We start from the raw sequence: 13,325 nt of genomic DNA, 5'->3' as shown, positions 1-13,325 counted from the left end.
CATGGGGAATCCTGATAGCCAGGAAGAGAGTTCAAATTCCCACACTCTGCACCTGAATATTTATTTGACAGAATGGGAACTCAGTCAAGCCACACAGGACTGGTAGAAACTGAAACCCTTCCAGGGACTCTTGTCCCGAGTACCCCAGCTGAGATTGCCCCTCACCCCTGTTTTCCCTCTGGTTGTGAGGCCATGTATTCCTGGGCTCATTTTCAGTCCCTCACTGACCAAGGAAATTAGCCCTGGTGGCCATGTTGGGGGAGCTGAGGACCTTAGTTTCACCCACCTACCCACCTCTGTCAGCTGTGTAGCTTAGGGCAGGGTCTGGACTTGTGGGTCACCATGGCATCTGGATCCATGGGGTACTTGATGAGGTGATTGAATCCAGGGCAAGGGATTCCTGACTAGATGCTGTGATATCATATGGTCTCACTAGATGCAGGGAAGAAATACCCTTCAGCAGTCCAGATGGTCACTTCCTCCCAGACCTCCGGCACCAAGCAGAATATAGCTCAGGCTCCAACAAGCCTTGGGAGTGTGGTCAAGACCCAGAAGTACGAGTTTTTCAAGGACATACAGAGAAATGACCATGCTGTTTGATTCATTCCCATAGTCAGCAACTGAGGCAGAGGACTCTTGAGAGGCTGGGTTGGCTCACTTACAGCCTCCATGCTCAGTAGCAGGCAAGCTGCGTGACACCGTCCAGTGGAGTCAATTTGGTGTGGGGGACAAAAGAGTAGCAAGGCTCTTGAATTCGGAACGGTTTATTGATGAATGGGGAAACCCGGGAACTGGAACCTCGAACCTGGAACCTCTAAAAAAAAACCCTTCTCTTTGGCGCTCAAGGAGAGCCAGCTTATATTCCCTCCAGGAGGCGAAGGGTAGGGCTGACACCAATCATGCAAGGATTAGGGGAGAGCTAGCTGCCCAATCATGGTAAAGGTCAAAAACAAACAGGAGCACCTATGCACACATTGTGCGCATGGTCTTAATTGGATATGGCCAATGACAAATCACCTGGGTGTGCTTATGTTAATCAACCTCCTCACCACCGATGTGATCAAAGCAACCTCTGGCTGGCTGCCAAGCGCCATCCCGGTGCCTTCCACACTGCATAGCCCCCAACACTGCCTCTGTCCTCTGGGCTTCTGAGGTGGACTGGAGCTGACCAATATTTGTCAGCAGAGTGGCATCCTCCAACGTCTTGAGTGCTTGGTCCTGAGTGCCTGGTGTAGGTCACCTTGCAGACTGTGGAATTCAGGTGAATTCCAGAAGTGTTCATCATCTGACTACACCTTGTGGCCACAAATGTTGTAGTCAGGAGTTAGCTGAACCCTGACCCCATCCACCAGAGCTGCAGGCCCTGTGAAAGTCAGCTGGCCTAAGGCTCTGCATTCCCACCCACCTGACTTCCCAGACCAGTGCCGAGAAGCCTGCTCTGTTTGCTGTTTCTGTTCCAGCTAGCAGGACCAGGTGAGACTGTGGGTGCCCAGCCTGGTGTGCCCAGGGGCTTCAAAGGCATGGCTGACATCCTGAACATCTGGCTGACTTAGGTGGACATGTCCCTAGAAAGGCATGCATCTGCTGCACAGGGGAGGCCTTACTCAGGGCCTTTATTTACTGCCCTTGAGAGAGCACAGGCTTCCATGAAAGTAATTGGTGGACTCCCAGAACAGTCAGCAGGTTGCCTCCCAGGTGGGCATGCAGGTGTTTGGCCAGGACCAGTTGGAATGCTTAGTAGATTGGTCCTTCCAAACTCCAGGGTGCATGCCTATGGGTGGATGCCTTTAGAGTTGGATGTCTGGGTCTCTGAACTGAGGAATGTCTCCCTCATTCAGAGTCAAGGTGTCAAGAATGCTTGGCCTCAAGTAATCAGTTACTTCCAATCTCCTCTTGTCAGACTGATGTGTGATATTTCCTGAATACCTGAGAAAGTGAGTGTCTGTCTTCCTGCAGGGGAGGGAAGTGTGATGAGGTGGGAAACATGCACCTGGAACCAGGACCTCCTGCAGCAGGACAGGCCCAGGAATATGCCCATTTATGATCTGGGCACTGAGATTGGCCATAACATTTAAGCAAATGCTGTAACTGCTCTGGACCTGTCCCCACCCTGCAACATGGGAACAGCAGGTCTGAATCCTTCCAGAGGGCCTCAGAAGAACAAACAGATGTTTTGTCCACTCCACACACTGTATGAGAAATGCTGGATTCAGATTGTTCCCAAGGGCACCAGCTATTTTAAAGAAAAATGAGAAAGGAGGGTATAGGTAGAAACCCTGGTTTTATTCACAGGTGTGTCCTGACTTTGTCACAACTAGGTCCTGACCTGTTCAAACACAGGGACCTGAACTGTTCAAACACAGGGCCCTGATCTGGTTACAACTGGGCCTGACTCTGGTCATACTCTGTATCTTGACCATGGTAACACTCGGGACACTGACCTTTGTCATTTTCTGAGCACTTACACTTGTCATAAACTAGGTCCTGAATTTGCTCATACTCTGGCCTTGAATGTATTCAGACTCTGTACCCTGATCTGGTCCCAATTGAGCCCTGATCTGGCCACAGCTGGCCCTGACCTGTCACACACTGGTCACTGACCCTGGTGAACACTGGGCCCTGGCCTAGCAAAAATGAGCTATGATCTGGTTATACACTGGACCTGGACCATGGTCTCACTTTGGGCCCGGAATCTGATCACACTTTGGGTCCTGACACTAGTCACAATCTGGGCCCTGATCTGGTCATACTCAGTTCCCTGATCATGCTCACACTCAGGGCCCTGGCCTTCATCATATTCTGGGTCCTTACCCTGGTCACACTTTGGTCCTTGAATCTGTTCACATCCGTACCCTCACCTGGTCACAATTGGGCCCTCACCTGGTCATGACTATGTCCTGACCTGGTTATACTCTGTGCTCTGGCCTGGTCAAGAACAGGTCCTAAACTGGTCAGAGTTGGGTCCTGACTTGGTCACAATGGGGCCCTGAACAAGTCACACAATGGACACTGGCTCTGGTCACACTCTGTACCTGATCTTGGTCACACTCTAGGCACTGGTCATGGTTACACACTGGGCCCTGGCCTTCATCACACAGTCAATTTGACACTGGTCACACTCTGGGAACTTGTCTTGGTCACACTGTGGGTCCTGGTCCTGGTTACAAACTAGGCCATAAACTTTGTCACACTCTGAACCCTGGTCTTGGCCACATACTTGGCCCTGGCCCTAGTAACCCCTGCTGAACTTACCTGTGGAGTGGGAGAGTGAGGAGGAAGCATCAGGCAGGCTATCAGGAGACCTGAGTGTGCTGAGATGATGGGAGTGCATCCCACAGGTCTTAATGAACAGCTGTCTGTCTTGCCTCTTCGATGTTCCCCAAAGAGCAAACACTCATCTCAAAATTCTTGCTTATATCTGCTCTGGCATCCACAGGAACCTGGCTTACTCCAGGGCCTCCTAAGGAAACAAAGGTCTCTGCAACAGGGCCAAGAGACTGTGACACCTAGAGTGCTGGTCCTCTGTCTTTTTGCCTGCCTCAGAAGTAGTGGGACTCAGGTCAAGGCATGTTTCTGAGTTTAGGGCTGAGTCTGGAGCCAGTCCCCCTGGTGGCTGACATACTTTGTGGCCTTGGTGTGGCACTTCCACACTTTCAACCACAAGGATTCCAGGAGAAAATGAACACCAAAATGGGTCATCCAGGACACTAAACAGAGTAAGCAGGGTCATGGTCTCAGTTCTGGGTGCTGCCACTGCTCACCAGCAGAGAGCTGGCCCCCTTCAGCCTCCAGGCACCATGAAGTTTGATGATCCAGATTCTAGATGTTTTGTCAACCCAGCTGAGGCAGAAACCTCTGGCACTTCCAGTCAAAACTCCTCTCAACTATCATTACACAGCTCAAACCCAAAGCAGCCTCAGAAAACCTAGGCCCTGTTGCAAAACCTCACATGAGCAGGGTCTTGGGTGGATACCAGTGCTGTGTGGCTAGCACTTGAGTGAGCTGAGGTGATGCAGACCAAAAACCCTAAGGGTTTACCAAGTGGCTCAGGAAGGGTGTCACCCACATTGGGACAGACACACACTGCTTGTACCAGAATATGTGATGGTGGCCACAGAGGCAGTCACAGCATTCCCTGCACTCCAATATGGGCTTGCCCAACCCCACCAGAATCTCAACTGCCAGGACTCCATTACACAGTGGATCCAAGGACTTGGGGATAAAGAGGGCAAGTACCAGGCCTCACCAGACTGAGAGGATGCTTCAGAGTCAGCCTGAGATCTCCCTCCCTCACTTCCTCCAGCCATGGTGATGTCTAAGTCAGCTTGTCCACACTCAAAAACCAAACATTCTTTATTCTAGAGTGACTATCTCCCAGAATAAAATGTAGTCAATTCTCTTCTGAGACATGAAGACCCAGAAATCATCTACCCTGGTCCCTCCAGTGGGTCCTCTAGAGGCACTGGCCAGAAAAGCAGGCCAGGGAGGGAGTTATAGAAGGCCCACAGCCTGCCTAGTTGCCCAAGGTTTCTCATTGACACCTCTCAACAATTGCCTCACTCTTTCTCCTCCCTGGGAGAGAGGGGTGCACCACTCCCCACTTGCTGCTACCTTAGGGCTAGGTTGGCATCTGTGTGACCCTAAGCACTTACTAGCACCTCTTTCCTATCAAATTTGGACTCTTCTGAAACCTTGTCCTGCACTCCACCCATCCTGGGGACCTAGCCTGAGAAGACTGGAATCTGCAGCCATCTCTCAAACCCAGTTGATGCTCACACAAGAACATGCCACAAAATCGCATTTGTTCCATCATCCCAGAGGTAGGACATCTATAAAAACTTAAATTGAGCAAGCAATATAATCCTTGTGATAAACTCAAACTGTTATTTGAGTTCTTATTATGTTCACAGAATTGAAAACTTCTTGGGTTAAAGGGACTCCCCAACCTTCACTACCCTGGGAGAAATCACTCCCCTGCCCAGCCTTCAGCCAATATTTACTCCTCATCTCCACAGAGCTGGGGGATTCTCAGGTAGTGAGAATCAACAAGCAGTGCACTTCAGGTGTCAGCAGTGAATTTTACATCAGTCCAGTGTGTGTCCATGAGTATTGGGAGCAGAAAGCATCCAATAGAAGACTGCCCATGAATGCCAGGTGCTGACATTCAGGTCCATGACTTCAACCATGGGTCCCAGATGGGTGGTGGAGAGGGGTGTGCTCACCTGTTTGTAGGTGCCCTTGAACTCAACTCCCAGGAGGCAGGACTCTGAAGACATAGAAGCATTTGTTGAAAGCAGGCTGCCTCAAACCTGGCTCCAGATCGAACAACAGGAAAATTTGTTTGAAGCAAACAAAACTGGGCATTTCTATTTTCTGTGGCCAGCAGAGAGCAGGAGGTATGCATTTGGGACTGATATTTCAGCACATTCTCTGTCCATCAGAAAGGCAATCACCCTCACTGCTCCCTCTGCTGGACCCCAGGAAGAAAAGGAAGGTTTGTGGTCCTTGGTAGCTGCTGAGATCTCACTTGCAGATTGCTGTGGTTTGGTTGTGGTTGGCATGCCCAACAGGGTCCACTGTGAAGAAAGGCTTGAGCTCTTCAGTGTGGTACCAGGTGGATGTGGGGCACCTTTGAAGCTTGGCCTACTGGGCAGTCCTGGGATCAGTGCAGTGACTCCAAGAATGGGGTCCTCTGGGACAACAGGTGATGCTCAGAGAAGTTGTTATACAGGCCAGAGTCTGCCTTCCCCACCTGGAAATGGGAAGCTTGCTCTACACACCCTGCTCTGGTTGTGCCCACAGATTGATCAAGAGGCCCTCACTAGAACTGTCTGGAGGCAGATTTCATTTCTTATACACACCAAACCCAAGGAAAATCATTTCTTCTACATAGAGTCAGCTGACTCCAGTATTTTCTTGCAGAAATTCAAAACTGACCAACAGGCACCTGAACTTCCAACTCATTTCTGTAGTCCCATAGTCCAAGATCACAACACTGATAGCCTTGGTGTGTGGACAGGGCACCTTTCTGGGTGCTGGTCATCCCCTCTGGCTGTGTTTCATATGGCAGAGCTAGGGCTCCTTGGGTCTATCTCATGAGAGCACCAATGCTTCCCAGAGGGACTCTGTCCCCTGATCAAATCCCCCTTGATACTCGTTGGAGTTGAACATTAAGCATGGGGGAGGGTTTACCAAGCATTAAGGTAACACAGTTCCTCCCAAAACACATGCCGAATGTATTCATTCCATTCCAGTAGGCCCCAAAGCCCACTCTAGGGGCTGGCTCTGGGAGGGAAAGAACCAGGCCAGGGACATGTCCTCCCACCTACCAGCACCTGCCTGCTGTGAAGTGCCACCCCTCAACTGCCTCTCTGGTGTACCTAACATGAAGTTCTCCATGGGGGTCCTGGTGGGCTCCTGGAGGTAACCATTGGAGGAAACAGTCCTATTAGGATTCCAAAAAACAACAGAAAATCCCTCAAACTGGCAGAGCTGTAGAGTCCTACTGAGTGGGTCTGTGGCCCTGCTTGGAGCCTCCAGTTGTTACTTGATTTGAAAAGCATAGTTGGTGGTGTATGTTAGGACAGAGGGTCATGCGATGGTGCAGAATCCAGACAGAAAAGCACGTCTGATCTACCTGCTTTGTTCCCCAGCTGAGGAGGGGGCCAACCAGAGGGATATTCTGTGGGAGCCCACATCAGGTTACCCACACTGGACAGTCTATGTCATCTTCCTTTCTGTGTTCCAGACCACTGTGGGAAGTTTTGTATGACCAGGCTGACCAGGTCCCTGAGGCCCCTAGAAACCAGACTAGAACTCACTGAGGTGAAGGCTGAAGGTGGGTGGAAGACACATGAGCCCCTGGAACCCTGCTAGGAGTGGGCAGCTCTGAAGGGGTCTGCAATTGGCCCTCAAATTGGGCTGACCTGGCTTCAGCCTCAGGACATAAGTGAGTGTGTGTGTAATCTTAGACACACTGTGCTTCTTGACTGGCTTCAGGGTGGGTCTGATTTACAACTTTCACAACAGCAGGCCCTTGTGAAAGAAGGTCTCCTGTTGAAGCATATGGTTACTGAGGCTGGCAGGTTGCCCCACCTATGATGCCAGACACTCAGGAGACTGAGCAGGTGGATCAAGTGTGAAACCACCCTGAGCATCATACAGAAACCATGTCTCAAAAAAATTAAGAAGAGAGTTGGGGGATAGCTCAGAAGAGGACCCTGGGTGCCAGTCACAGGGCCTTCTTCACCCTGACAAGGGGGAGGAGCAGAAGGGGTGATGGACTCAGGGCAGGGTCCAAGCCAAGGCTGCACCTGGGACCTGAGGAAACCATGAGCTTGGTGCTTGAAGACTTAGAATTTGGGAACACTGCCACAATAATCATCACCAGGGTACCAAAAGTTTTTGATAAATTCCAGAAATTCTGAGCAAGGAAGAATAGGGAGTGAGGAGGAGAGAGCACGTGGGCAACACTGCACCATGCATCAACAGATGTGCACCTGCCATGTAAGAAATGGAGAAGGGGAGAGGAGAACAGAGAGACCAGGGCTCCCTGGCTGATCTCAAGAAAACAAGGGTTAGAAACAAGGCCTTAGGTCACTGTGAACAGGCTGGGACAAAGAGGCCCCTGGCTCTAGCAGGACCTGGGTGTGAAACTGAGCCTCTATTACCCTGTCTACACAGTCAAATTATGACCCCACCCCTGATGCCTATGACAGCAACCCCAAAGTAGACATTACTAAACTCAGGGACAACTGGATCAGAAACAGAACTGGAGTCAGTCTCTTCAGACCTCTGACTGCTGGCAGTAGAGGCAGAGGTCATTAGGTTCATGGAAAAGTTACCCTGTAAGACACAGTGAGCCCTGAGGGCCCCACACACTCTCCAAAACCTTGGTAGGATAAAGGGATGTTCCTGCCCATCCCCCTAGGCCATTATGACATCACAGACTGTATGGGAGTTAAGGAGAGAGGCTGGGCAGGGAACCACACACTGCTGGATACTGTTCCCAGATCACCAAGAGGAAATAATACTGGGGAGTAGAGGAGGCAGAGAAGATTTCATGAGACCACAGAGCAGCAGCAAGGTCACATGAGAAGAGGGGACAATTAGAGAATAGTGAGTGCTACATTCATGTGAGAATGAAGGATATAAACTGTCTTTGAGCTGAGTCAACACTGCTCACTCTCCTAGGCACTGTGGGTGAGCAAAACTCACCTAGGAGTTCTCAGTCTGCTCTGTTCCTACCCTTAATTTCCCACTCTCTCCATTGATTAGGGTCTTCTAAATCCTGTAGGTGAACAACCCTGCCCCACCAGGGCTCAGTACCCTGTGGATATTGTGAGTGGGCAGACTTTCACCACCAGTGCTCACTCTTCACTGAGCCCTAGGCAACTCAGTACTTTTAGAGATTTCTCTGGTTGAGTCCCATTCTGGGTAATGTCAGTACATCTCTGTCCTTTTCTGCATGTCCAGGGCAACACTAATATGGACATTTGGAGAGATGTGGATACTTCCATCCAACAAACTCAATAGCACTTTGGTGATATCATGGAGATAGGCTCCTCATCAATGTCTGAAAAACCAAGACAATTTTAAAAGATGTCAATGCCCAAAATACTGAGGACTTCATTTCACTAATCATTGTCCACCATTTTCACACCATTGCTGAAGTAACTGAGATTGTATGAGTGATGTAGCAGACCCGTATTTTTGACAACTTTCTGAAAAGTGGATGGAATCATATATTTAATTATTTTCAGGATCTTGTCTGATATGTCACTGGTTAGTCTCTTTTGACAAGAGAGGAGAAATATTAGGGCTACTGAGTCAGGCACCTTCAAAATATAGTGTGAAATGTGGCCAAGGATGATTTTCATCTTTATGGAGGACTTCTTCAGAACTTCAAAATGAGATCATTTCAACCATAAATGAGGTCAATGAAACTTTGGCTCAAGGGATTACTCTACAAGAGGTTCCAAAAGTTCAGAATGCTATAGGTGAGAACCCTCTCCAAAGGGACTTCTGTCTCCTCTGGATTCTGTATTCAAGCACCATCTATCTATTTTTGCTTTGCCTTCTCAGGTTTCTACCCTAATCATAATCTTAACGATCATTGCTCAATATCTTCAGTGTCTTCTGGTTGAGCACCACTCTCACACAAGTGCTCAGTCTTCTCTGGGTCTTTCCCTAAATTTCCCCATATCCACCATTGACAAGGGTTCTCTGTGTCCTGTTGAGAAGTATCCTCATCCACTAGTGCTCTGATTCCACTGTGGCCTCTTGAAGATAGTCCCTCTCCTAAAATGCCTCACCTTTCTTTGTTTAGGTTGCTAGGTTCAACTAACTCTTTCTTACTAACTCTTCTTTGGGTATTGTGAATGAGCAATCCTCACCTAACAGTATTGTCTTCTCAGTTTCTTTTTTCTGAGTTCCCTAACAATTCCTTGCTCATTCTTACCTGGGTCCTTTTGTTGAGCACCACTCATATTTGAATGCTCAGTCTTCTCTCTGTCCTTTTCCAGGTTCCCCAAGGAAATTCTAGGTCAGAATCATCCTGTAGGTTATCACCCATCTCCTGGCAGCGCTCAGCCTTACCTGGGAACTGTCCTTAATTTCCCTTCACACACCATTGCTCAGTGTAATATGAGTCCTCTGGTGAGGGCCACTCACACACAGATGCTCAGTTTTCCCTGAACTTTGTTTTGGAGTGCCCTTTATCCTTCAGTACTCTGTCTTTGTGTCTGCTGATAGAGTTCCACTCATCAAGCAGTGTTCAGAATACTCCGGGTCCTCTGTGTGATTGCCCTTCACTGAGCAGTGCTCATTCTCCTCTGTGCCATGTGCTAAGTTCCTGCAGCCAATATTACTTCAACTTCCTCTTTCTCCTGTGTGTGATCATAGGTAACCTACTACTGCTAAGCCTTTTCTGGATTATTTCTTCACCTCACCTACCCCACCATTGATCAGGGTCCTCAGAGTCCTGTGGTTGAATGCACCTCTCTCATCAGTGCTCAGTCCCCTCTAGGTATTGTGGGTGGGTGCACTTCTTTATTTTTTAAATTTATTTTTATCATACACAAATGGGATACATACTGTTTCTCTGTACATGAAATAAAGGCATACCATTTGTGTAGTCATATATTTAAATAGGATGATAGTGTTTGATTCATTCCATTATTTTTTCCTTCACCCCTACACGTCCTATCCCTCTACATAGTTCCTCTTTCCTCCATTCTTACCTCCTTCCCACCCCCCACTGTGTGTCATCATTCACTGATCAGAGAGATCATTCATCCTTTGGATTTTTGAGATTGGTTTATCTCACTTAGCATGATATTCTCCAATTTCATTCATTTGCCTGCAAATGCCATAATTTTATTATTCTTTGTGACTGAGTAATATTCCATTGTATATATATACCACAGTTTCTTTATTCATTCATCAATTGAAGGGCATCTAGGTTGGTTCCACAATCTGGTGATTGTGCATTGAGCAGCTATGAACATTGATGTGGCTGCATCTCTGTAGTATGCTGATTTTAAGACCTTTGGGTACAGGCCAAGGAGTGGGATAGCTGGGTCAAATGGTGGTTCCATTCCAAGTTTTCTAAGAAATCTCCACACTGCTTTCCAGAGTGGCTGCACTAATTTGCAACCCCACCAGCAATGTATGAGTGTACCTTTTTCCCCACATCCTCACCAACACCTGTTGTTGCTTGTATTCTTGATAATCAGGGCGGGAGCACTTCTGACAGAAGTGCACACTCTCCACCTAACACTAAGAAACCTTGTTCTCTTAGTGGTATCTCCCATTCCAGTTAATGTAACAAAACTATCTCAGGCCTTATGTGTTAGTCCATACCAACAATACAGTAGAAATAAGTGATGTGGATACTTCCTCTTTTCAGCAACCTCAATAGTTCTTTGGTACTACCATGCAGAGAGGCTACTCAAAAATTTCTGAAACCAAGTACAATTTAATGGATGTTTATTTCCACAGTCCTGGAGACCTTCTTCCACCATACTTCATCCACCATTTCCACACCAGTGTGCAAGTGACTAAGTTATCATGGATGATGTAGCATGCCCAGGATTTCTTACATCTTTCCAAACAGTGAATGGAAAGTATATATTTAAGTGTTTTCATGATCTTGTCTGATATGTTATTGGCTACTCTCTTTTGACAAGGGAGGAGACCTCCTAAGACTTCTGAGTTAGTCACAGTGCACACTTTCAAAAGTAAGTGTGAAATGTGGCCAAGGACAATTTCTCATCATCACAGAGGATGTATTCAGACATTTGATACGTGAGGTCAATAACACTTCAGCCCAAGTGATACACTAAAAATGTTCTGAAAATTCTGATCCTTATAGGCTTAGCACCCTTCTCTCAAAAGACCTCTGTCTCCTTTGGATCATGTAATATAGCAAAACTCAAGTATCTTTGCCCTGTGTTCTCTGGGTTCAGCTCTAAATCTCCCCTCATCCATCATGCTCAGGGTATTCTTTGTCCTTTGGGTGAGCTCCCCTCACCAATTACTGATCTGAATCCACTGGGACCTTTAGGTGATAGTCCCTCTAATAACATGGCTCATCCTTCTTTGTTTAAGCTGCTAAGTTTGCCTCACCTGTTCTTACTGTCTCCTCTGGTTCCTGTGGGTGAGGGCCCCACACCTAACAGTACCAGTCTTCTCTTTTTCTTTAGTTTGAGTTCCCTAACCATTCCTTGATCATTCTTTTCTGGTTCTTTTTCATAAGCACAACTCATCTGAGAATTTTCAGGCTTCCCTGGGTCCTGTTCTTAATTTCCCATGACACACCAGTACTCAGTGACATCTGAGTCATTAAATGAGTGTCACTCACATGCAGGGGCTCAGATTTTCCTGAATATTTTTTGGATCGTCCTTTATCCTTTCGTACCCTGTCTCCTCTGTGTCCTCTGGGTTAGTGTCCATCCTCCAGCAGTGCTCAGAATACTCTGGGACTCTGGGTGAGTGCTGCTAAACCACCAGTGCTCAGTCTCCTCTGGGTCATATGCTAAGTTCCCATAGTCAATCTTATCTCAGCCTACTTGGGTTCCTGCATGTGATCATAGATAGCCTAATATTGCTCAGACTTTTCTGGGCTCTGTCTTAACCTCACAAACCCCACCATTGCTCATGGTCTTCTGAATCCTGTGGATGAGCACCCCTCTCCCACCTGTGTTGAGTCTTCTCTGGTTCCAGTCTTTAATCTCCCCTCCCACAAAAATGTGTATGGTCCTCTGAGTCCTGTGGTTGAGCACCCCTGTCCAACCAGTGCTGAGTATCTTGTGGGTGATGTGATTGAGCACACTTCTGACAACAGTGCTCACTCTACACTGAAACCTAGGCAACTTTGTTCCCTTAGTAAAATCTCTGGGTGAGTCGCATTCTGGCTAATGTCAGTACAACATCTCTGGTGTGTCCATACCAAAAACACTGTGGAAACTAGGAGCAATGTGGATAATTTCCTCTTTCAAACAAACTCAATAAGGCATAAGGTGCTGCCATGAAGAAAGACTTCTCACCAAAGTGTGAAAACTGAAGACAATTTTAAAGAAGTTAATGCCCACACAGCTGAAGACCTCATTCCACCATGCATTGTCCACAATTTTCAAAACATTGCTCAAGTGGAGGAGTTCCTATGGGTGATGTCACGTGACAAGAATTTCTGACATCTTTCTGAATAGTGGATGGAGAGTGTATATTAAAGTATTTTCAAGATCTTATCTTATATGTCACTGGTTGCTCTCATTTGAAAAGAGGAAAAAACTAGGACTTCAGAGTCAGACACAATGTACACTATCAAAAACAGTGTGAGTTGTGACCAAGAAGAATTTCCCATCATTATGGAAGACTTCTTCATATCTTTGACATGAAATGATTTGCACCATAACTGAGTTCACTAAAACTTTGGCCAAAGAGATAATCTCAATAATCTTCCAAAAACTCAGAGCACTATAGGTTACAAACTCTCTTCCAAAAGACCTCTATATCTTATGGATCCTATAGTCAAGCAAGCCTCTTCTATCTTTGCTCTCCCTTCTCTACATTCTGCCACAAACCTCCACTGAAACACCATTATTCACAGTCTCTAAGTCTTCCCAGTGTGCACCCCTCTCTCAACAGTACTCAGTCTTCTCTGAGTCTTGCCCTAAATCTCCCCTCATTCAACATTGCTCAGGGTCCTCTGAGTCCTGGGGTGAGTGCCCCTCACCCACTAGTTCTTTGATTCCACTGGATACTCTTGGTGATAGTCCCTCTCCTGACATAGCTCAGCCTTCTTTGTTTAAGCTGCTAAGTTC

This window comes from Sciurus carolinensis, assembly GCF_902686445.1.
Source record: "Sciurus carolinensis chromosome 14 unlocalized genomic scaffold, mSciCar1.2 scaffold_125_arrow_ctg1, whole genome shotgun sequence".
In the NCBI taxonomy this organism is placed as follows: Eukaryota; Metazoa; Chordata; class Mammalia; order Rodentia; family Sciuridae; genus Sciurus; species Sciurus carolinensis.
The sequence above is the reverse complement of the archived record's forward strand: the minus strand, read 5'-3'. Positions refer to the sequence as shown.